The sequence below is a fragment of the Triturus cristatus genome, chromosome 3_1 (assembly GCF_964204655.1).
Source record: "Triturus cristatus chromosome 3_1, aTriCri1.1, whole genome shotgun sequence".
NCBI lineage: Eukaryota > Metazoa > Chordata > Amphibia > Caudata > Salamandridae > Triturus > Triturus cristatus.
This window is the reverse complement of record NC_140583.1, coordinates 683,644,230-683,666,557: the sequence shown is the minus strand read 5'-3', so window position 1 is coordinate 683,666,557 and position 22,328 is coordinate 683,644,230. Positions and strand designations below refer to the sequence as shown.

The 22,328-nt window shown below is 48.5% G+C and overlaps 1 protein-coding gene across 4 annotated transcripts in view; it reads right to left on the bottom strand.

Annotated features, from left to right (window-relative positions):
- The window catches only part of CPT1A (carnitine palmitoyltransferase 1A), a 386,602-nt gene extending 372,047 nt beyond the window's left edge, over positions 1-14,555 (bottom strand). The window contains exon 1 of one of the 4 annotated variants that reach the window (XM_085644765.1): positions 14,419-14,555. The gene's annotated coding sequence lies outside the window, so the exon portion shown is untranslated. Of the gene's footprint in view, positions 1-12,879; positions 13,014-14,418 lie in introns of those variants that run through there. The other 3 variants (XM_085644763.1, XM_085644764.1, XM_085644762.1) reach the window with 3 other exon arrangements.
- Between the last annotated feature and the right edge of the window lie 7,773 nt (positions 14,556-22,328).

Here is a 22,328-nt window from a genome sequence, read left to right as displayed (position 1 = left end):
GTGCGATCCGGATCTGTGCAACAGTCGGGGACAGCAAGCAGGCTGGCAGTGTTGGTGTCAAGTCAGTTGCTGCTCCTCAGTTCTCACGTCATGGGCGCTTCTTTGTCCTCCTTTCCTCTACACACGAGTTACTAACTTCACCACAATCAAGATGGTGAAATCCTAATTTTCATGTACAGATGTGATTATCCTGGAGGTGCAAAACGCCTCCTTGCATAGCTAACATCCCGCTTGTCCTGGTGCCAAATGGACCTCAGGGCAGGGGGTGGAAGCCAGGCTTGCATATCAAATGTGGTGTGCTCTTTGAAGCTCCCTGTCTTGACATGCCAATTTACTAGCCTGCCAGAGCAGGCACTGTTTCTGGTCTCTGAGAGCAGGGCTCTCACCTCCTAGGGGTCAGAAACTTGTCTGTGGTAGCAGGCTGGACAGGTTCAATCAGCAAGCACACTAGTAGAGTTCATGGGATACCTCTAGGGTGCCCTCTGGGTGCATGCATTAATAAATCCGTCACTGGAATCTGTGTGGGTTTATTAATTCAAGGTGTTTAAAACCAAACACCACATGTTTCAGTGAAGTTATTATGTAGCTGGGTAACTCGTTTTGGCCAATGCCCAGTACATACCTTAAGATGGCTTCCACGTTCACTTGCAATATCTAGTAATAGAACTAGACAGCACATAGGGATATCTACTGATGCAGATATATCCTACCGTAAAATATAATGCACCCTCAAAAGCCTGCTATATGGAGGTGAATTACTTATATTAAATGCAGTGATTTTGGCAAGCAAAACAGGAGTGTGCCATGTCATGTTTTCACTCATGGTTTGCATCATGTCACACAACCTGCAATGGAAGTCTGTGTGGGTCCCTAAGTGTGGCATAAGATATGCTGCAGCCCTTAAGGACCTTCTTTGGTATCAATGCCATAGATACCAGAGGCACCATTTACTAGGGACTTACAGGAGTGCTAAAGTTCTTTGCCAACTTTGTTACAATTAGACATTACCTTGTTGCAAGGAAAGTCCACTGGCACTGAGGTCCAGTTAGCAGGCCTTAGTGCACTGTCAGAGTTAAAAAAAGAAACCCTGTATCCAGTAGCTAAAAAGGGGGCAAAAGGTGGTGGCGGGGGTACAATAAAAAAACAGTTTCCTACATTGCTGAGAAGTCTTCTAGAACAAACAGAGGAGGTTGAACTCTCAGAGGAATGTGTAAACCCATTGTCAGAGAACCACAGTCTTCAAACTGCTGCAAGAAAAGCTGGAAAACAAGTTGCAAATGATCATTATGTTCACCAAGCAAACTGTAAGAACAATTTGAGATGTGTAGCTGCATTCACATTTCTGTGTCTTCTTATGCCTACGTGACGCAGAAGCACTTTACTAAATAAAAAAAGGAAGCCAAGAGAAAAATATACAAAATGTTGTGGTGAAGTAATATTTGCCGTAGAAACGTATAAACTGCAGGGAAATTTCGAAAATGCGTCATTTCAAAATTTCTGTTTCAAAGAACTTTAATATTAATAGAGAAGCACATAAATATGATTTCAGCAGTGAGTTTTGTACCGAAGCATTGTAAGAGTAGTTAATGTCACCTGCAGCATCACCTTCCTCCAGTACTGCCTGTCTGCTTACTGTTTTAGGGTCCGAACTAGAATTACCGATCCTCAGCACTGTCTATGCACTACTAGAGGTTATAAACTATTTTTATTTTGAATCCTTTATTTTGTATTTTTCGCCATTTTACATAAAAACCATGGTTTTCATACGTTTTAACCTGTATATTGGGGAAAATGCCCATTTCTTTAATAAAGTATTGGCAATTTGGGCTGCGCAGGTACTCAAGGCTCCACCCCACCACCCCCACACCGCAGTATTTTAGTATCTGCTAGGCTCCTGGTTGGGTGTTTACGAAAAATCCCATTTCTGCAGACGACCTAAAAATGGAGCAGAATCTACTGGTGCTACTTCCTTCACAATATTATCCCTAGGCTGAAGGAAATTCAATTTGTGGTTTCTTCTTTAGATTTAGAACGACCATGAATCGTAAGGGTGTACATTACCATCCAAGTCTAAATCGGGCATCTTGCTGTGTAGCCACGGAACTAAGATGGTTTCTGACATGCACAATCTATCCTTCATGTGTTGTTAAAGATCAGTGAACACCTGGCACCCTCGCTGCTTTCTTATCATACGCTTGACCATTTACTCCTCTCTGTCACCGTCCTCCTCTACATTTTGCTTTACACACTACTCCGTTCTATCTCTTGCTCACCCTTTCTCCAATCTTCTATGCTCCTTCTACTCGGATTCCATCTTTACTCGCTCCAAATATTCTCTCCTCTTTCCCCTTTAACCTTTCGGCTATATTTCTCCCTCCTCCTGTCTCACTTTATCTTTTTAGGTCTCGCCTGGCGAAAAGAAGCGCATGCGCTGCTCTCGTCAGAGAGACCTTTTGGAATCGATTCTCCCCAACGCTTGCATGCAACGCGCCTACATGGACAAAGATGGCTGCTCTCGCCATCTGTCCAATGCAGACAGCATGCGCGTGCCCCTACGGACTGTGGACAGTCCAACACCATCTTGTGCTAAGCTTGCCATTGGCATGGCAACTCTTCGCACATGATGCCCACACGCGCGCGCATGGCGGCTTTCACGTGCACGGAGGGACAAAGATGGCGTTGGGCTGTCGACACTCCTTCAGCGAAGCAGCTTCCTTTCCGGCGGCGCTCTTCTGTCCTGGGCGCACTCTGATCTTCTTTGCGGGCGTAGGGAAGCCCTAGTCGTTAGAAGGTACCGGGGGCTTCCTCGGAACTCAAAGCTGCTTCTTCCCTGTTGCCCGGCAACCCGCAACGGTGCCTATGCTGCTACATTGGCGGTCTTCTCCAGTATGAATAATTAATTTTAAAACATACACCTACACATTACTTCTGGCCCTCCAAAAACTCTCATCTATTAGTACTCCTTGGCCATTACTGACCTCGGTCAGAAGTCAGCGGTCATGTTGCTTGTTTATTTAAGCCATGTTTTACGTTCTAGTGATTGGTGCGCGTGCCTTCCCAAAATAACTTGAGTCCCAGAATACATAGTGAAAACCTGTGCCCGACGAGCTTCTCGCGAATGCACCTGGGATACTGGAGGGCCATAACCACATTCTGTGCACGTCTCGGTCTGTGAGGAAAGGAATGTAGTGTAAGGTATGTGTACCAATGTTGCTCAAATAGCTGCATGCACACCTCGTGCATGAGTATTTTAACGTCCATGCGTGTATTTGCACATGGGACCGTGTAGTTTACTCTGCAGAGCTTGCACGTATGTACAGACCCTTGTAGCAGGGAACCCTGAAGTCCTGCAGTGCAGACAGCTGCACCCGGTCCAAGGTCGGTGTAGAGCCAAGGTGGCCAAACTGAGTAACATTTAAGGCCACCAACACGGTCTGAAAGGGCGCCACATACCGCTGCTTTACGCGAGTCAGTGTTACTTTCTGGGTCAGTGCACATGAAAGTGGCATTTACACTTGATCCTACACTTACGTGCACTTTCAATATGTGCCTACGTATAGCTGTGCACTCGTGTACTCTGGCCATGCTTCCACACATGGTTATGCAGTGTGTTTGAACATGTGAATGTATAGTTTCCGGCACCCTGACTGTTTACTTGTTTGAATGCAGTTGAATATAATCATGCTGCACGCATGACAATTTTCATAGGACCGGCTCTGGGGGAAGGCTTATGCGGTGGCACCGGTCTTTGATATTAGCGGACTCCGTGGGTAGCTGCAGAATGGCACTTCAGCTTCCATAAATTTCTGCCTCCAGTCCAGGTCTTGTTTGTGGTGTATGGTGCAGCTCCTTCAGCAGAATGTGTTGACTTCGGGTGACAAACTCACACCTATTTCACTACATGTTTTTATATGTGCAGGAAGTTGTTGTTGGCTCTGCTGAAATCACTCTTTAGGTGTAGCTTGACAGCGCAGCTGTCTGCAGAGCTATGGTTACACATTCTTTATGTAGATTTTAAAGTGGGCTGTGGCTCCACCCAGAGGAGTCTAAGTCTCTAACCTCGTGGTGTTGGTTGTGCTACATAATTCCATAAAGTGCTTCCACTGGAATGCACGAGGGACTACTTGGTCTGTCTGAAATTAGCCCTCCCGCTGTTTGTCATATTCAATTCTGTATATCATTTTTGCTTCTTTTTTCCAGCTGTGACAAGGCCAACAACGTAGGCCTTGACGTGATTAAGAGCATTTGTGCATGCTAATGTATGTAAATTGTATTTGTGAATGTCTGTCTTTACGTCCATTAGCACATTAAAGCCAGACTTATTGTCTTCGCCAGTGCTTGTTTTGAAGGAAGCTTTATATTTGTGCACCAGTGCAACCGATGTTCTTTTGTGTTTGTACATGTGTGTAATATGCATCATTTTTTGGCAACTGAAGATTCATTGCTGAAGCCTATGATGTACCCTTTGTGTGTGCAGTGCTGCGAACCTACAAAATTCCTACCTCGGTTGGAAACAGTCGTGCCTCTGCCAGCGCCCTGCAAAGACGCAAATGCCTGTTGAGAAACAGTCCTTATTGACTGGAAGCCGGTTTTCATTTCTTTTTTTTTGTAATAAAGCTGACTTTTGATTGGCCCAGCTTCTCATCAGTGGCCATTGCTTTATATAGTTGAATGAATACTGGCCTCTTTGGGACAGTATTTGGAATTTATCGGACATCCTTCCATATTAAAGAACAGTAGATGTTTCAGCAGCCAGGCTAATGTGCTGCATAGCTAAATACAAATAAGGTCCCACAGGCGAGACCGATTGCATTGCAAATGCTTGTTGTCTCGGTCATCTGACGTCCCATATCCTCCTCTTTCCTCGCATAAACCTCTCTTCTCCTTTTGTTCCAGAAAGCACAGAGGCTCCAGTGTCACTAAAGGAAATGATATGTTGAGGTATCCATGACAAAGCACCAACATGCAAACTTTACTTGAGGGATGCAATGGAAGACGTGGAGGCACCCAACAATGCACTCCTCATTTTAAACCTGAAGCTCTCTGCACAATTGCTGTTAAATACAGCGGGGATACAATCGAGGGTCATGGACATTCAAGAACTGTACCAGAAAGCTCACGCCGGTTTATATGACTCACTGTATGAAGAGCCAGGAAGAGCCATGTATTTAGACTCACACATGAAATTGTCAGGCAAGAAAGAGCTGCTGAGATGAGGCTTCATTTCTCAAAAAGATTACAAATGTGCAAGAATATCAGGGTCTACTGAGCAGCAGTGTTGTGTATGTAATTTTAAGAAGGAAAGTCTCATCCACATATCATACGTCTGTCCAATTTTGGAAAATCGAAGCTCCTTCTGGCTGAAACACCGGTTTTGTAAACTTGGCATAAGACTATTTCACACAGCTATAGTCGTATGTCTGAGTGGTGTGAGCTCTCAGTTGTCAGCCCAATGTGTGAAATTACTTAAAGAAGCTAAAAGAATTACTGACTTTAGTGCCAGCAAACTCTTAATCATTAGTGTTATTAAGATTTGTATTTGTGTGACATTTTACATGGGGTGCTCTGAATTTTTATTATGCGTGTTATACCTAATTAATCAATGCATTTATGTAGGGTTTGAATACCAGTTCCATTCTCTGATCAAGACTGGCACTTACAGGTAGTATTTTATACATCAGGTGTTATAGAACTGTGATAATGGAGTATTATCGCCGAGATCCCTTAACTTGGGCTTTTAACAAGGTTAAAGAGGCCAGGGAGTATGTGTTGTTGCATGTGCTGGATTTGTTCACTGAACCCTAGTCAAAATGTGATATTTTTAGCAGGGAGTTGGCTTTACTATTTACAATTTTGTAGGAAATGTGCCGCTGTGATCAGACATAATTGCATAGAGGCTGGGGGACCAAACCTTAAGCAACAGCCAACGCAGCGCCACGCAGCAGTCCTACCTGGCTCCAGGGCTGGGGGGCAGAGTCGCCGGTAGTCACCCTCGCCGCCTCTTGTTGCTCCGAGGCCGCCGTGCAGGAGGACTACAGCCCCCAGTAGCCACTCAGTGACCCGCCCACATCCGGCGGAAAGCGCGCCCGGAGGCGCTACTTGAGTCGAGGCTCCCCCGGTGGAGCGGGGGGACCAAACCTTAAGCAACAGCCAACGCAGCGCCACGCAGCAGTCCTACCTGGCTCCAGGGCTGGGGGGCAGAGTCGCCGGTAGTCACCCTCGCCACCTCTTGTTGCTCCGAGGCCGCCGTGCAGGAGGACTACAGCCCCCAGCAGCCACTCAGTGACCCGCCCACATCCGGCGGAAAGCGCGCCCGGAGGCGCTACTTGAGTCGAGGCTCCCCCGGTGGAGCGGGGGGACCAAACCTTAAGCAACAGCCAACGCAGCGCCACGCAGCAGTCCTACCTGGCTCCAGGGCTGGGGGGCAGAGTCGCCGGTAGTCACCCTCGCCGCCTCTTGTTGCTCCGAGGCCGCCGTGCAGGAGGACTACAGCCCCCAGCAGCCACTCAGTGACCCGCCCACATCCGGCGGAAAGCGCGCCCAGAGGCGCTACTTGAGTCGAGGCTCCCCCCGCGTCGCGGGACGTGCGCGGGCGTCGCCGGGCTGAGCCCGGGCAGAGGGCGGGCCATCTGTGGCCGTCAGGGGCCAGAGGAGGCCGGGCTGGGCCACTCTATTGATCAATCGCCCTGGACATCTCATTGTGAGTAATACCAATCGAGACACTGTGAACATTGCTGGTCATATTATAACCCTTATCACTGTGACTCTTTCAGCGCCCGGGGCGTTGCAGCAGGACTTGTTAATATTAAGTGTGACTTAAAGTTCGTGCTGCAAAAGGCGGGAGACTAAAACTATCCATAATACTCGTATAAGTGACTGACCTGTATTATGGCCGGCAAAAGTCAGACACGGTTACTAAGACCTAAGCGTTGTATTCCCAATGCCTCCCAGGTACAGAAAGAAGCCAATAGCTCGGTCTTTCCAGTCATAATGCAGCCCACGGCTATTGACCGTATGCTAAAAAGAGCGCTGGGGGCTGTATCCAGTGAAATCGAGCGAACCGAGAGGCGTCTCTCTTTAACCCCTGATACTGACCCTGACTTTGTCGAAAGATCACGAGACCAGGAGCAGGAGATTTTATTCCTTTCACCCCCCAGCACTCTAGATACCAGTGAGAGGGACTTCCCTTGTGCCCAACCCACGCTCACCAGTAAGAAGAAGGAGGCAGGTTATATCAAACGCACTGCTACACGCACAAAAAATAAGTGCACCCCTAAAAAGCGAAAGATCACTAATAGTGTAGCCCCACTCACTAACCCAACTAATAGACACTCCTGTGGGATAGAGCGTGCCACCCAGACAAGCCCCCAGACAGAGGCTCCTATTTGGTTAAATAAGATCATGTTAGACCTTCAGGCCCAGATTGAATTATTGATTGTTAATCTATTGAAGCCGGTCACAAGTAGACTAGACAAAATATCAAGTGAGATAAAAAACAGAGTGTCGAAAGACCCCCTGGCAGGTGCCCCGAGTACCCACACTAGCCCCCGAGTGACCCACTTAGTCACTAAAAAGGTGACTAACGCTAATGAGAGTAGAAACACACATACAATTTTAGCGCAAATTCATGAGCCTCCCATCTCCCACGGACAAGTGGCTAGTAGTGACACTGCTAGGGAGAGCAGCTGGCGTCCGGATAAAGGACCAGGAAAACAGAATGCAGACGTACAGTCTGAGACTTTGGCCGGCCCCATAAATGATGTAGCTGCCTATGAAAAGAGCCCCTCCCCCACATATAAGCAATTCCCCACGATTAACCTTCCACCCGAGGCTTGTCCGTTGGTCGTTGTGTTTGCAGGGGTTCCAGAACTCAAAGAAACACAGAAAGAATCCCAAGAGGAGCTAAAAAATAAACTCATTTTCTGGCTTAACCAGAATAAACCTATTGCCAACAATCAGGTTGGGGAAATCCTTTTGGTTAGACGAGTGAACTGGGTAGGGAGGAGCCTGAAAACTATCGAGGGAAACTGCATCATTGCCAATTTTAGGGACAGTAGGGTGGTGGAGCATATTTTGAGTTTGGGACCCTCGAGAAGTATGACAAGTATAAGGCCCCTGCCACTTAGCTTCTTTTATTCAAAGCAACAGGTACTGAAGGAGGGACTGCATCATGGGTGGAGACAGGCCGAGGGACGACACCCTGGGTTAAACAGAGGCTTGAATTTCGCACATCAAGCTACAGGGGTCTGGGATGGAGGACACTAGTCCTGGGTAAACAGGTTCGCCCCTTTAAGGTCACTAGAGGAGATTGATTGACTGTGCAATCCTCACTCTTCTTTAGTACAGGTTGACATGGATTATATAGGCCTGCTAGATGAAGTTTTTTCGGGATATGGTTTACCCGTGGAAGAAGGGCACCCAGCATTTGGGAGGGAGAGGCCCAGGATCTTAGCAAAAACCCAAGGAGCATTAGATACTCAGGGAGTGGGTTGCGCATATACACCCCCAGAGTCAGTCACTTTAGTGACTAAGCGAAGAAACCAAGCTAGCGACTCACAGAGCCAATCCCCTGGAAAGGAAACTGGGGGGGGGGGGGGGGGGGACTTATTATTAGTCAAGAACCGGCAGTGGTAGGGCCCGTTATTATTGAAAAAGAGGGCTTGAGAATTATCTCGTGGAATATTGCAGGTATTGCAGGAAAATTTAACATCAAGGAATGGCAGCAGTTTATGACGCCTTTCCATATCATCTGTCTGCAGGAAACCTGGGCTACTGATAACACTCACTACCAAATAGCCGGTTACAAATGCTTCTTTGTACCCGCCCAGAAAACCCTTTCAGGCAGGGCCAAGGGAGGCCTGCTTACATATATCGACCTAAATATAGAAGGCAAATGGTCTAAGGTGGATTGGTTCACATGGAACATACAGGCCCTTAGGTTTAGAAACAAAGGGCTGGGCCTTGTTTTGTTCAATGTGTACAATGCCAACGCTTCGGAAAGTGATCTTTCTACTCTGAAGGAGTTGGATGCCAGGTTGAAATATGAACTTGCCATCGCACAGGGTGCCTTGGCCCCCCTGTTATTAGTAATGGGTGACTTGAATTGCCACCTATGTCCTGGCCTGTTCCCCTTTAGTGCTAACTGGTCTAAATGCCCCATAGAAAAGGGACCCCATTTTAGCCACTCGTCAACTGGCCTGGAATGGGGTAAGCTGATCCACTCCTTTGATCGCGAGCATACAGTCGACAGGATCACCCCGGGACCGGATGGAACTATCGCCCCGACTTTTAAGGGGAGAGGGTGTTCGTCCTATATAGATTACATATTTGTCTCGAGAGGCCTAAAAAGTCGCATTACCAAGGTAGACATCGAGTGGAGCCCTTTTAGCGATCACAATCCGCTGGTACTGGAGCTTCTGCTCCAAGGTCAGCAAAAAACTAAGCCAGTGGAGGGCATCTTTATGGAAACTGTGACGGCACAGGGCAGAAGGCTTAAGTGGGCAAAGATAGATGGGCCCAGATTCTATAATACCCTGATGGAAAAAGGCAAGTCTTTCATCGACGAGTGCCTAGACCCACTGGTGGATGGGGCTTGCCTTATAAAAGCGTTTGACCAAATAACGCGTTTGGTGAACGAACTATTGTTGGCCAAGGCCCCTACGAAACCTCATTTAGATTCACCAAAATGGTTTGACAGGGGTTGCACACGAGCACTGAAAAATCTAAAAATGGCCTTGAGTAGCATTCCGAGGGACCAGGATGTAGTTAAAACATGTAGGCTAGCTTATAAGAAGGAGCTAAAAAGACGGAAAGTCACACTCCAGGTGGAAGCTTGGGCGGCTCTCAGAGAGGCATCTGAAAACAGGGACATCACCGAATTTTGGAGATTAATAAACTCTCCTTGTTTTCAAGACAATAATGCCCCGGAGATTGCCGCAAATATCCTCCCTGAACAATGGATCGCCCATTTTGAGGGGCTATACAACCATGGGAAAGATACTTCATCACAGGAGAAGGGGACGATCATTACGAGTAATCAAGTGGCATTCTCTCTGGAAGAGATTAGATTGATAATTGAGGGACTTACTAAGAACAAAGCACCGGGCCCAGATGGGATCCCCCCAGACTTATTTTTAAGTCAAGTGGATCTGTGGGCCCCTATTGTCACCAGAGTGCTGAACGCTGCTATTATGACCGTTTTGCCACGTTCATGGTCAACGGCCATTATAGTCCCTATTTTTAAAAAAGGGAGTAAGGATGACCCTCAATGTTATCGGCCTATCTCTTTGATAGATGTTACTGCTAAAATTTTGGGTAGGGTAGTCTTGACCCGATTGACCGAGTGGGCTGAGGACAATAATATAATCTCAGATGTCCAGTACGGATTCAGGACTGGCAGGTCAACCAGCGACCAATGCCTGAACCTATATATGCTAGTAGCAAAATACACCAAGACCAGCAACGAAGCCATATACCTGGGGTTCATGGACTTGGCCGCTGCATTTGACCATGTCAACAGGAAGAAGTTATGGGCCATGATGAGCCAGCTTGGAATTGATCCGGGGTTAATACACATTTTAAGGGAATTACATAGTGATACCTCGGCTAGGGTCCGGTATAACAAAGATGGGGGCTTGACTGAATCTTTTGGATGCACAAGTGGAGTGAGGCAGGGATGCATCCTTGCCCCTTTTTTGTTTTCGCTGTACATTAACAACCTGGAACAATCCCTCAATAATTTAAAAGTAGATTGCCCAAGGGTTGGGACCCGTAAAATCCCAGTGCTGCTGTATGCAGACGATGCGGTTCTGCTGGCACGGACCCCTAAGAGTCTGCAGATCCTCATCGATGGGTTCGTTAAATTCATGGAGACAATTGACCTGTCTGTCAATCTAAAAAAATCATATATTATGACAGCAGGCCATAGGCCATTGACCGGCTTTACCTATAGGATTGGTACCCATACGCTTGAAAGGGTGCAAACATTCTCTTATTTAGGGGTGCTATTTGACGATTCCTTAAAATTCACATCCCTTGCACAAGAAAGAAGTGGAAAATTGGTTGCATCTTTTGGTGCAATCTCCGGTTACGGGAGAAAAGTTGGCCGTTGGAGCCCAGAACAAACAACTAATTTGTATGGTTCAATGTGTTGCCCAAAAACTATGTATGGTTCAGAAGTTTGGGGTTTCATAAACTTGGATGGTATACAAAGGGAAGAAAACAAAATATTTCGTTCGATATTGAACGTCCCCAACTGCACGCCAGCTCTTATTGCCCACAAAGAACTTGGAAGACCCTACATATAGGATCTGATCAAGTTCAGACCAATTTTGGCTTGGCTGAAACTTTGGACGAATCCTGAAGCAGCACTGAGTAGGACGATCATGCAAGACTGTCGGGGAAGAGACAAATATCTGAAAATCCCATGGATTAGCTATATCAAGAATACTTTGGAAAACATGGGTTATTCAGAGATGTTCCTTAAGCCTTCATCGATCACAGCACAGGATATGTTAAAACTAAAGAGAACCTTCCTGGAGCTTAGAGCAGCAGATAGGAGCACATTAGAAGAGACTAAACCCTCGGTGAGCGCCCATAACTTGCTTGTAACGACTAGTGGGTTGGAACCATATCTGTGTGTCCTTTATAATGCCCAAGAGAGGTTTTTAATGGCACGTTTTAGGCTCAATTTTTTACCTTATTTATTGGCTGAACCAGCTGGTTTTAATAGTTCTATTGAGCAGAAGGGTCCCTGCGGCTGCGACAATAGGTCTCCGCAGGACACCCTTCATTTTGTACTTTTATGCCCTATGTATAGCCTCCCTAGACGCAGATTTTTGATAGGCATTTTGAAAAAGGAAAGATTCACTCGGGCAAAGGAGGCCTTGACTTTTCTACAAAGGGTTAGTGACCCATTGACTTTATGTGCAGTGTTGAGTTTCTTAAAATTTGCATTTAGACTCAGAGTCTCTAGAGGGTAGCCCCTTCCAGGTAGCCTGTAGAATTGGCAATGTGTTAGTTTTAGGCAATCCACTTCTGAGATTGGTATGTGACCATTGATATATTTGCACATATATAGTATCATTCAATGTTCTATGAATTGTTTTAATATTGTTCTTAATGTATAATTGTGTAATCTTTTATGATGATTTTTAACCATCGAATAAAGAACTATTGAATTGAATTGAATTGCATAGAGGCTGCTCGCTGGGCTGGTTAGTCGTTCTTCGCAACAGTTTAACTGGCTCAGAAGTTACTGTAGCGATTCTTGGGGCAGGCCTCCTCTTTTATAAACTTAGGGTTGTTGTTTTTTCCTGGATCACTGGTTTTTGTATGCGATTACTATTGCACCTTGCACTTTAGGGAAACCAGTCCCTAACACAATCGCATGCTGTTTTATCTAAGGAATGATCACGCTATGTATTTTATCTTTAGTGTGGTTTTTATATTGCAATGGTTTTTAATAACTTGAAACAATAAAAATTCTATATATCTATCCTTTCTCATCGCATATACCTCTCTTCTCCTTCTGTCCTAGAAAGGGATAACATCCCCATTGAAACTACGATTCTCTCTGCGATAGGCCAGCCGTCCCGCGAGAGCGGTGGGTTGAAAGAATCACGCAAGGAATAGTCTAAAAGCAATAGAGCGAGTAGACTTACCCCTCAGCCCACTCGTCAAAGCTGAGGATGCAGCTTACGTTACCCTGACAATCTGAACACCTGACCTCTCCCCGCATGCCCTCACAGCGGCAGCAGAAGCGTAATGCTACGGAGTACTGCTAAATACTGCAGTGACAGCGCTGACCCGCCTCCGTTCGCAACACCACCACTCAATAGCGCAACCCGCCCCCCAAGTCACCCCTCAAAGTCTCCTCACCAGTGCAGAAGCTTGCTGGGCACCGGTTACTACTGCGAGCGTCTTTTTTCCACCCGCCCGGTGAGTCCTTCCGCTCAGGCTTCGTAGCGAGGATGAAAGTGCCACTGCCTCCCTGACTCTGCCCCTCCCCCCACAGCAAGCAGACACGTGACTGCTGCAAAAGTGGGTGAAAGGTCGCACGCTGCAGATGGCTACTCTGGGAGCCGGTGTGCTGTGCGAATGCCTGGGAGTCAGCATCGGTGAGATGACAGCAAGGGAGCGATGGCGGGCAATCAGTAGATGACAGGCTGAAATCTCGCTGTCCTGGAACGCGTTTGCTTGTGCTGAATGGTCGTTCTCTCCAGAGGTCCAGGATGCAATCACAACTAGACAATAATATTGTTTTTGTGATCAGAAGTCAAAGCGGTGCACAACGTATTTCCTGTGTAAGAAAATTAAGCATGCATTCGTCAATAGCTCTCTACGGGCCATCCCTACCACCATTTATCAAAAGATTTCACTTTGAAGGAAGGTGCAGTCCAAGTGACCATCAAATGGTCTCCGATGAACAGCATCGCCGAGTTTGCAACATGGTTTGATCTCTGTTTATCTGTTCCTTGCAATATCAGATGTAGTAAACCTCAAATCAGTTTGAAGTCTGACTGTGGCGTAAACGGGAGTGCTCAGGACGACCAGACCTTAATTGTCATCAAACTGAATGCCATCATGTGTCCACAAACAAGTTTTTATAAATTATACATACTAAGGGTATTTGTTAAAGGTCGCGTGTATCCAAATTCTCACAGATTCGGTCAGAGTAACCTCGAATTCTGTTGATACAACCTTGAAACAGAAATGGCAACAGACCTGGTTAATTTTTACCCTGAAGTGACTCCTCGTGCTCACCAAAATCACCGGTGTCGCCTTTCCAGACATATGAGTGTAATTGCTGAGGTCCACGGGACCTTGAGCGGACGAGCCTGCCTTTAGGGCACGCAAAGGTCAGAGGGCAGCACCCAGTGCTGCGCAACAGTTTCCATGCACAGGGACAGTGCAGACTCGTGTGTCACCGGCAAACGAAGAAGCCAGAAACGGCCACACTCCAGGGAATCCAGACAGAATACGTGTGGAAAATAGTCAATATGCTATACGATAGTGCCCAAATACTGCCCAGCGTTGTTGTGCTCCAAAAGCGCAAAAAGAGTATGCATATATAGAAGGGTACTGTTTTAGAGTGAGCCGCTTCAAAAGAGTTTCAGGGGTAATATTTATTTTAAATAATAATGTAAAGAAAGCTACTAGAGATTGTAACTGGACCGACGCGGGTGCTCACAGCATGTCTGCGTGCCATTCAGGGGGTTCATGTATTTCCTAGACTCCCATCCTAGCTCCATGCGGGCTTCGCGTTTTGAGTGTGCCAGCCACAGAGGCAGTTTGACAGTGGGCACCAGGGAGGCTACACCTATGCTCAGAGATAAGACGCCAGAATTCTCCGTATAAGCACTATACATACAATAAAATGCATATGAACGGCTAACCACTGAAAGAAAATGCGCTCACCAAAGCAGTCTTTCTTCCTTCCTGGCAGGTTTGTGTTAGGACCGAGTAGTTCTGCCCAGAGCTCACAAGCAAAGGAGGCCGCGTTCCCTGTGGCCCCACCCACGTCCAGTTCAGCCCTCTTCCCTACACATTTGCCCTTGGCTGCCGCGGCCCAGCCTCCATTTTCTCAGCCACACACCCTAAACTCTCCAGCCGTTCCCACAGCCCTGCCCCCTCCGGCACCGCCTTCTTCCATTCAGGTCTGTCTCCAGCCTTGCCTCATAATCTGAGTACTCGTTTTTCATTCTCTCAATCCCGCCCCCTTTAGTGTTGTGTCCCTCCCACTACTATGTATGCCCCCCTCACTTTTTCCCGCAACCCGCTTCTGGCAGTAGCAGGTTGCTCTTTGTTCATCAGAAGAATGGGCAAAACGCGCATTCTCAGGATTTCAAAGTCACTGAAGCTAGATCAGCCTGTAAGGGTACGACCCACTGTCCGGGTCTAGAGGTGAAGGGTTTATTTAGTAAGGAGTGGTCAGCAGAGAGCAGGGCAGCTCCAGGAGAACCTGAAAGGCATAATTGCCGCGCGGGGCCGGTTTGTATGGTGAAACGGGTCAGCCTGGTCCAGGGCAGGTATGGTGGGTCCAATGGATGAGTGCGATCCGGAAAGTGTTAGTGTGTGTGGTAAAACAGGTCGGAGCACTGCACAGGAGTGAGTGGCGGTCCCCCAATGCCGCAGCTCGTGAGAGTTCGGAAGGTAATTCAACCCGTTTTGATCCGCCTCTTGTAAACCCTTCTAACACGCTTTATGTTTAAAATTGGCATAGAACCATCAACTTTCCCCTTAAGAATTGTTAGTTCCCTGATACTTTAAGTCCTCCGTTTATACATTAAAATACAACAATGCATAATTGCATACAGCCAGGTAGGATGAAAAAAAACTGGGGGATCTTTAAAAAAAGCGTGGTCGATATAATTAAGGGCGTGGCTTAAAACACAATTATGTTAAAAATCTATGCTTATCAAAGTGTGCTGCCCTGCTAGTGTTTTGCGGCTTCTGTCATTGCATCCAGACATATAATACATGTAACATTACACCTACAACTGGCCAGGATTATAGGATTTGTCAATAGTAATTAGTTGCATAAGATAAATAAGCAATGTGAGAAGTTGGCCTGGCATATGCTGGTCACTAGTTATAGTGGCCACCTTGCACCAGTCCAATTCGACTCTTATGGTAGATAGGTTTAAGACAACCTTTTAAAGAAAGCTATCCTAGTGGTATCTGTGGAGAGCAGCCTTCAGGCTAAGTCTCAGAGGAATGTAAAGCAGCTTGTTTTTACCTTATAATCTCTTGAATTACCAAATGAAAGGACACCACACAGTTATATATATATCAAATATATATGTATTTATTTCTAGACGCACTCTACTAATCTCTTTATGAGATTAGAAGTCAAGAACACATTCAATATCAACGTTTCACAATAAGTTAAGCACAAATATGGCTGGGGCCCTAGGGACGTACCAGACCATATACTAAAAAAGAAGTTTAAAAAAGTCGACTTGCAATGGGACAAGGCCTAGGGCCTGTAGAATAGCTGGGGCTTCACTAATGCAGCAGAAGCAGGTAAGTCAAGGACCCACGGGAGACGCATGCAGTGTGAGAACACAGCCGCGGGTTCCGTATTGATTACAATGGAGCAAGTAGCGGTTGGATTTTTAAAGTTTAAGGGTACTTCGAGGAAGTCTACAAGCAAGCCACTTACAAGGTGAGTAATTCGAGGGCCAACACACACTAGGGCACCGGAGTGCACGAGTTACCTCACCCAGGGAAGCCGGGTGCATAGGTGTCTTTTGGTGTCGGGTCACGTCGCAGTTTTCTATGGAGAGCAAAGAAGATTTGCTGCTTGCGAAGACTGAAGAAGTGTCCGGTGGAATCCAAGGGTGGATTCAGGATGAAGATGACCTGAAAGCAGAAGGGACAGTGTTCACAGTCACTTGCCAGTGACCCGGGGCAAGGAAGATGGATGCCCACGGAAGTCGGGTGATTTCAGGTGATCAAGGGTGTTTTGACTCTTTGCTCGCGAGGTCCAGGAAGGATCGACGATGACCAGCAGCTGGATTCGGAGTGTCCCACGACGTCTGCAGCTTACTGAGGTGTCGGCAACCGGATTGGAGCCAACAAGCCTTGGCAACAGCAAGTCTTGTGGAATGTGAAGAAAGTCAGCGGTGCAGACCGGCAAGGTCTGAGGGACTCACCCTGCGAGGGTGAGTGAGGGCAGGCCTGGAGCAACCAGGGGAACCCTTTGGTTCAAAGAAAAAGTCTTCGGGGGACCCACAAGCCAAAGGGCAAGGGATCGCGAAGACGCCTTGTGAGGAAATGCTTTACAGGAGCCCACGGTCACTCGGGACGGGGTAAACCTCTGATTTTCACTGCAAAACCTGCTGGAGGCTTGGGCCACAGATGGTCCAATGCACAAGTTTGTAGAACGTCGTGAAGGGTTTGCACTCGACAATAGTGCATGGTACACGGGTATTGCTGTTCCTCGTCACTCATGGGGTCCACTCGCCACAGCTTTGCTGGGACTCACAATGGCTGTCGAGAAGTCAGGAAATCCACTTCCGGGGCTGCAGGGACTTCGGACTCCGGCAGGAGCCGGAAAGTTTGCGACCGTTGATTAGAGTTTTTGGTGCCTGCCAAGCAGGGGAGTCACTCCTTGACTCCAAGGGAGATTCTTCCGTCTTCCAAAGGTAGTGGAATGTCGAAGGGCCAGAATTCTTCTTGTAAAGCGTCGACCAGAGTCATCTAACTTGCAATGGCAAGGTTTCCCTATCTTATACTAAAGGTAGGGGAGGGACTAGTTCTATGACCACTCCTCTGAGAGGGTCAGGGTAGGGGCTGGTTACACCCACTTCCCTTTGTCCAGTTTTGCGCCAGAGCAGGGACAGGTAGCCCCTGAACCGGTTTAAGCTGGCATATGCACAGAGGAGCCTACTGCTCACCCAGTGCAGGACTTCAAAGCACTCTAGAAGTGCACCCACCCAGCCCCAATACACTAAATCCTGTCTGAAAGGTGGTTACACCTCCCTGTGATAGGATGTCTATTGTTGGGCCTCCTCCACTGTGAGTTTCGGTCAGCAGCAGGAGGGCAGCCCAGTGTCTGTGCTGGTGGCATCCATTTAGTGATGCCAGGGCTTTTTCAGATTTCTATCGTGTTACCACAATAGGTACATGTTGTCCCCTCTAGAAGGGTGGGATCATACTCCCACACCAGTTACTGGTGTGGGGGTATGATTCCAAGTTGTTTGACACCAAACACGACATGTTTGATGCAGTCATTCCAAAGTTAGCATTTACCGTTGGGTTATAATGCCACAGAGAATAGACTCTGCCAGCTGCAGAGGGGTCCTGCTCATGCAGTGGCACCCCCTCACATTGTAAACCAAGCACCCTGCCCTCAGGATTGATAGGGCCTGCCATAGGGGTGACTGATAGGTTTATATGTGTGTGTATGGTGAGATATAGAAACCTATACCTCAGTGAGCAGTGCTAACACTACCTCACCCAGGCTGCAGTAGCAGGCCTGTGGTGTCAGATTGAGTCTGCTTCCCAGGGGTGGCATAATACATGCTGCAGCCCCTGGTAGGCCTGTGAAGTACCTATGCCCTAGGTACCTAAGGTACCATATACTAGGGGCTCATAAGGTACCACAGTATCCAATCACTAGTGCATCTAATATGCACACCAAGTCGTTTAGAGAGAACAGAGAGGCTGGGGCCCTGATTAGCAGGGACCCAGCCAGACTATAGCCAGAAACAAGTGTATACATCAGAACAAAAAGTGGGGGCAACATAAGTGCAGATCCTATTCTCCTACAAGCAACAACTATGGCTTTGTTGTATTTAATATTGAAAATGCCTCCGTTCTGAAATGATGAGACTGTCAAAGTTCTATAACGATTCTTTTTGAAGTTACATCAAAGGCTGTGAAAGGTGCTGCTGCTGCAGAATTAAGATATATATTTTTTCATCCTGAGGGTGAGGGCAACATCTGAGACCAGTCTCAGCATCTGCTTGTTAGAACTGCTGGTGCTGAAGACTGACAGGACCCGGCCCACTTCAAGCGGTGATTTCATAACTTTTGACAAAACTTTGTTGTATACGTTTGGGGTGTGTGACGATATTCACCCGTTCGGGATTTGCACCATATAAGTGGGCAGCGCAAAGTGTCTGTGACCACGCCTAAAAGGATGTCAGCAAAATTATAGTGAGCACATTGGAAACATATTCCACTAGTGACTATCTTTATACTGCACCTGACCCTATCTCGGTTTTTAGGTCCGGTTTCGCCTCAGTAAGCGCATGTACTGTTGCTTGTGAGATATTTTGTTAACTTAAAAAGGCCTTAGAGCCTGCTGGTTGTTTACCATTGGCTGGCTTTATCACTTTTATTTCTGTGCTTTTGTTTGGTTAGCATTTGCTGGTTTTATTTCCTCTTTGTGTGTTCCCCCCCCATGGTGCATTGCCAAATTACTGCTTTTGTTCCCACTGAGTGTTCCCCTGCTGTGTGCACTTTGACACCCCCCTATTTTTTTCTTTTGGAGGAAGTACTTCATAATAATGCATTTGTGAGGAAGCACTCCATAATACTGTGTGATGATCTGTTTCATGGGGCACCCGGGACGTCGGGGGTTACTGGGCTCCAGTTGCATCACTTGAAGTTGTCCACTACTGGTGTCCTGAGGCCACAGTACTACTTGACCCCAAAGTGGATAACCACATCCTGTTCTACAGCAATTGCTTCTCTCAGGGTGGAAAGACGGAGCAGCCCAAGGCTTACTCAAAAGAGCTGAGGTGCGTTACATATTCAACATACAGTAAGACACTGTATTACTAGGTAATAAGATCAATGTCCAGTCAGTGCTTTCATTTATAAAAGGAAAGTACTTTATTATACACCAGAAAAATACACTACACATAAAACTAAGATACCCAGTGGAAACCAGAAGTCTCTACCAGTGTTCTGACCCCAAGCAGTATTATAGTGCCTAGACATTAAACACTATAAAACACAGCATTGTATTATACAGACCATGTTGCTCAGGGTTATCTTGGCACCGTTACTGGAGTGCCATTAGTCCAATAACCAATGGGCTAGATGTAGGAGGGAAGTGGCTGGCCAGGATGCCAGTCCACCATGATACCCTCAGAAGACACAAAAGGGGCTGTGGCCTGTACCACAGAGTCCACTGGTCACAGTCTAGATTTCCTAATAGCAGGGCACCCACAGGAACACTGCTACATGTTACAAGTGCAGGACACACAAGGATAATTCTTGAGACTGTGCAAGATCAGGGACCAAGGGTTCAGATGTTAAGTTCTTCAACCAGGCACTCTTCCTCCAGTTACATATGGTAATTGGAAGCACTTACAAGCTCCCAGAGATCAGAGGAGGGGCTGGGGTGAAGCAGTCTCACCTTCAGTGACAATAAGGGGTTTCCCTTCTCCCTGTTGATGTGCTGCAAATTTCTTCACCTTGAGCAGCTGTCTGCAATCTCCTTGTGTTCCAAAACATGTACATCCTCCACAAGCCTCACAGACCACTGTTTCTCTGCTAGGGTACCTCCTGGTGAGCTGAAGCCCAGCTCCTTCCACAAGACTGTCAAATTCCTTTAACTGGTAATCTGCTACAGAGACACCTTAAGTTCAACCCAGTTCCCAGGTCTGGAAGAATGGCAATCCATCCCTCCCAGGATTCTACTCCTGGATCTCAGCTTCTTCAACAACCCTTTGTGGGTGGCTTGTCAGAAAAGGACATGTTAGACGGACCGGGAGGGTCGGCCGAGGACAAGGGGAGAGGTCTCCGGGGAGAGCCGTCTCCAGCGATCGTACAGATGAGTAACTTCCCCCCCACAGATATACACCACACAAGGATAGGATTTAACGTTCTTTATAAGCGATTTCTTAAGGTACGATGGAATGGTACAAGGAGGTCTGGACTCAGGGGTCCCCTCGATTCTAGTCTCTTGGTTGGGAAAAAGGGGGTAGCGGGACAGTCTGATTACCAATCTGGTAGCTGAGATGGAATGGTGGATAGCTCACAATCCTCGAGCTCGATGTTCTAGCTTGGACGGGCCGCGGCAGCGCCAGCAGGTCCCGGTGAAGGTGGTCGTTACACGGTCCGCGGCAGCGCCAGCAGGTCCCGGTGAAGGTGGTCGTTACACGGTCCGCGGCAGCGCCAGCAGGTCCCGATGAAGGTGTTGTTGCAACAGTCCGCGGCAGCGCCAGCAGGTCCCGACGAGGAAGGAGGATGCAGAAGGCCGCGGCAGCGCCAGCAGGCAGGACGATAGTTCACAAGGTAGGGCTACGGCAGCGCCGGTAGTCCGTCAAGGCTGAGTTCTTCTCGGTGTCTCTCGACTCCAGGATACAACTCCCTTCCTGCTCTGGAGCCGCCCTAGTTATAGGTCTGGCGCCCTTTGATGTCCGGACCCTCGCACTTGGAGGTCGGGGGGTCCGGGATGAGGGAGTCCAGACACCCAGCAGGGGGTGGAGCCAGCGCCTGGGGGAGCTGGAGGGCGATCGGCACCTGGCGGGGGAGAGCCATCGACAGTTCTTTCTCCCATTGACCTGCCAAGTGGTCCGTTCACCTCCTGGGTGGATGGTGGTGCCGGGATGTCGGGGCCGGGCCAGGCCCAGGGTTAGGGTCGGGCGGAGGCCACGCGGCCTCGTGGCGCGGTGTCCAAGATGGCGGCTGATCCGGCCGGGGGAGCCGGTAGTGGTTCGGCCCCATGATACATGGATGTCCGGGGGCAGGAGTCCCGTTGGGAGACGGGGTGCGGGTTGCCCTTGTGGGTAACACCTGGGAGTCCGGGGCGCGGGCATTGTCATGCGGGGGGGGAGCAAGCCCCTCATGTGGCCTGTCCAACATGCGTCCCCCCCAGCTGAAGGCGGGGAGAGTCACCCATCCTCTTGGGGACTCTCCTCGTCGAGGCGGAAAAAGCGTGACAGGCCATCTGCGTTGGCGTGGTCTTGGCCCGGTCGATGTTCCACAGTGAAGTCCATCCCCTGCAGGGAGATGGACCAGCGCAATAGTTTTGGGTTTTCCCCCCGCATCTGCATTAGCCACTGCAGGGGTCGATGATCGGTCTGCACACGGAAGTGGGTACCGAAGAGATAGGGCCGGAGCTTTTTGAGGGCCCACACTACTGCGAAGGCCTCCCTCTCGATTGTGCTCCAGCGCTGCTCTCGGGCCAGGAGGCGTCTGCTGATGAAGGCCACCGGCTGGTCAAGACCCTCGGGGTTCAGCTGGGAGAGAACCGCCCCGATGCCGTGGTCGGAGGCGTCCGTTTGCACAATGAACTCCCGACTGTAATCGGGGGCCTGGAGCACCGGGGCGGTGCACAGGGCGGTTTTCAGCTTCTCGAAGGCCGTTTGACAGTCGGGGGTCCAGTTAATCTTCTTTGGGTGGTTTTTGGACGTGAGACCCGTGAGGGGCCCCACAATGCTGCCATAGTCCTTCACGAACCGCCGGTAGTAGTCGGTGAGTCCCAAGAAGGCTCGGACCTCGGTCTGCGTGACTGGGGGTTGCCAGGACTGGATGGCAGCAATTTTGAGTTGCAGAGGGGCCACCAGACCGCTTCCCACCTGGTGTCCGAGGTAGGTCACGGACCCCTGACCAATTTGGCACTTGCCGGCCTTGATTGTGAGGCCGGCCCGCTGGAGGGCTTGCAGGACCTCTCGGAGGTGGTGGAGGTGGTCGGACCAGTGGCGGCTGTACACAGCGATATCGTCCAGGTAGGCGGCGCTGAACTCTTCGAGCCCCGCCAAGACCTGGTTCACTAGTCGCTGAAAAGTAGCTGGGGCATTCTTCATGCCGAAGGGCATGACCTTGAAGTGGTAGTGGCCATCGGGGGTAGAAAAGGCGGACCG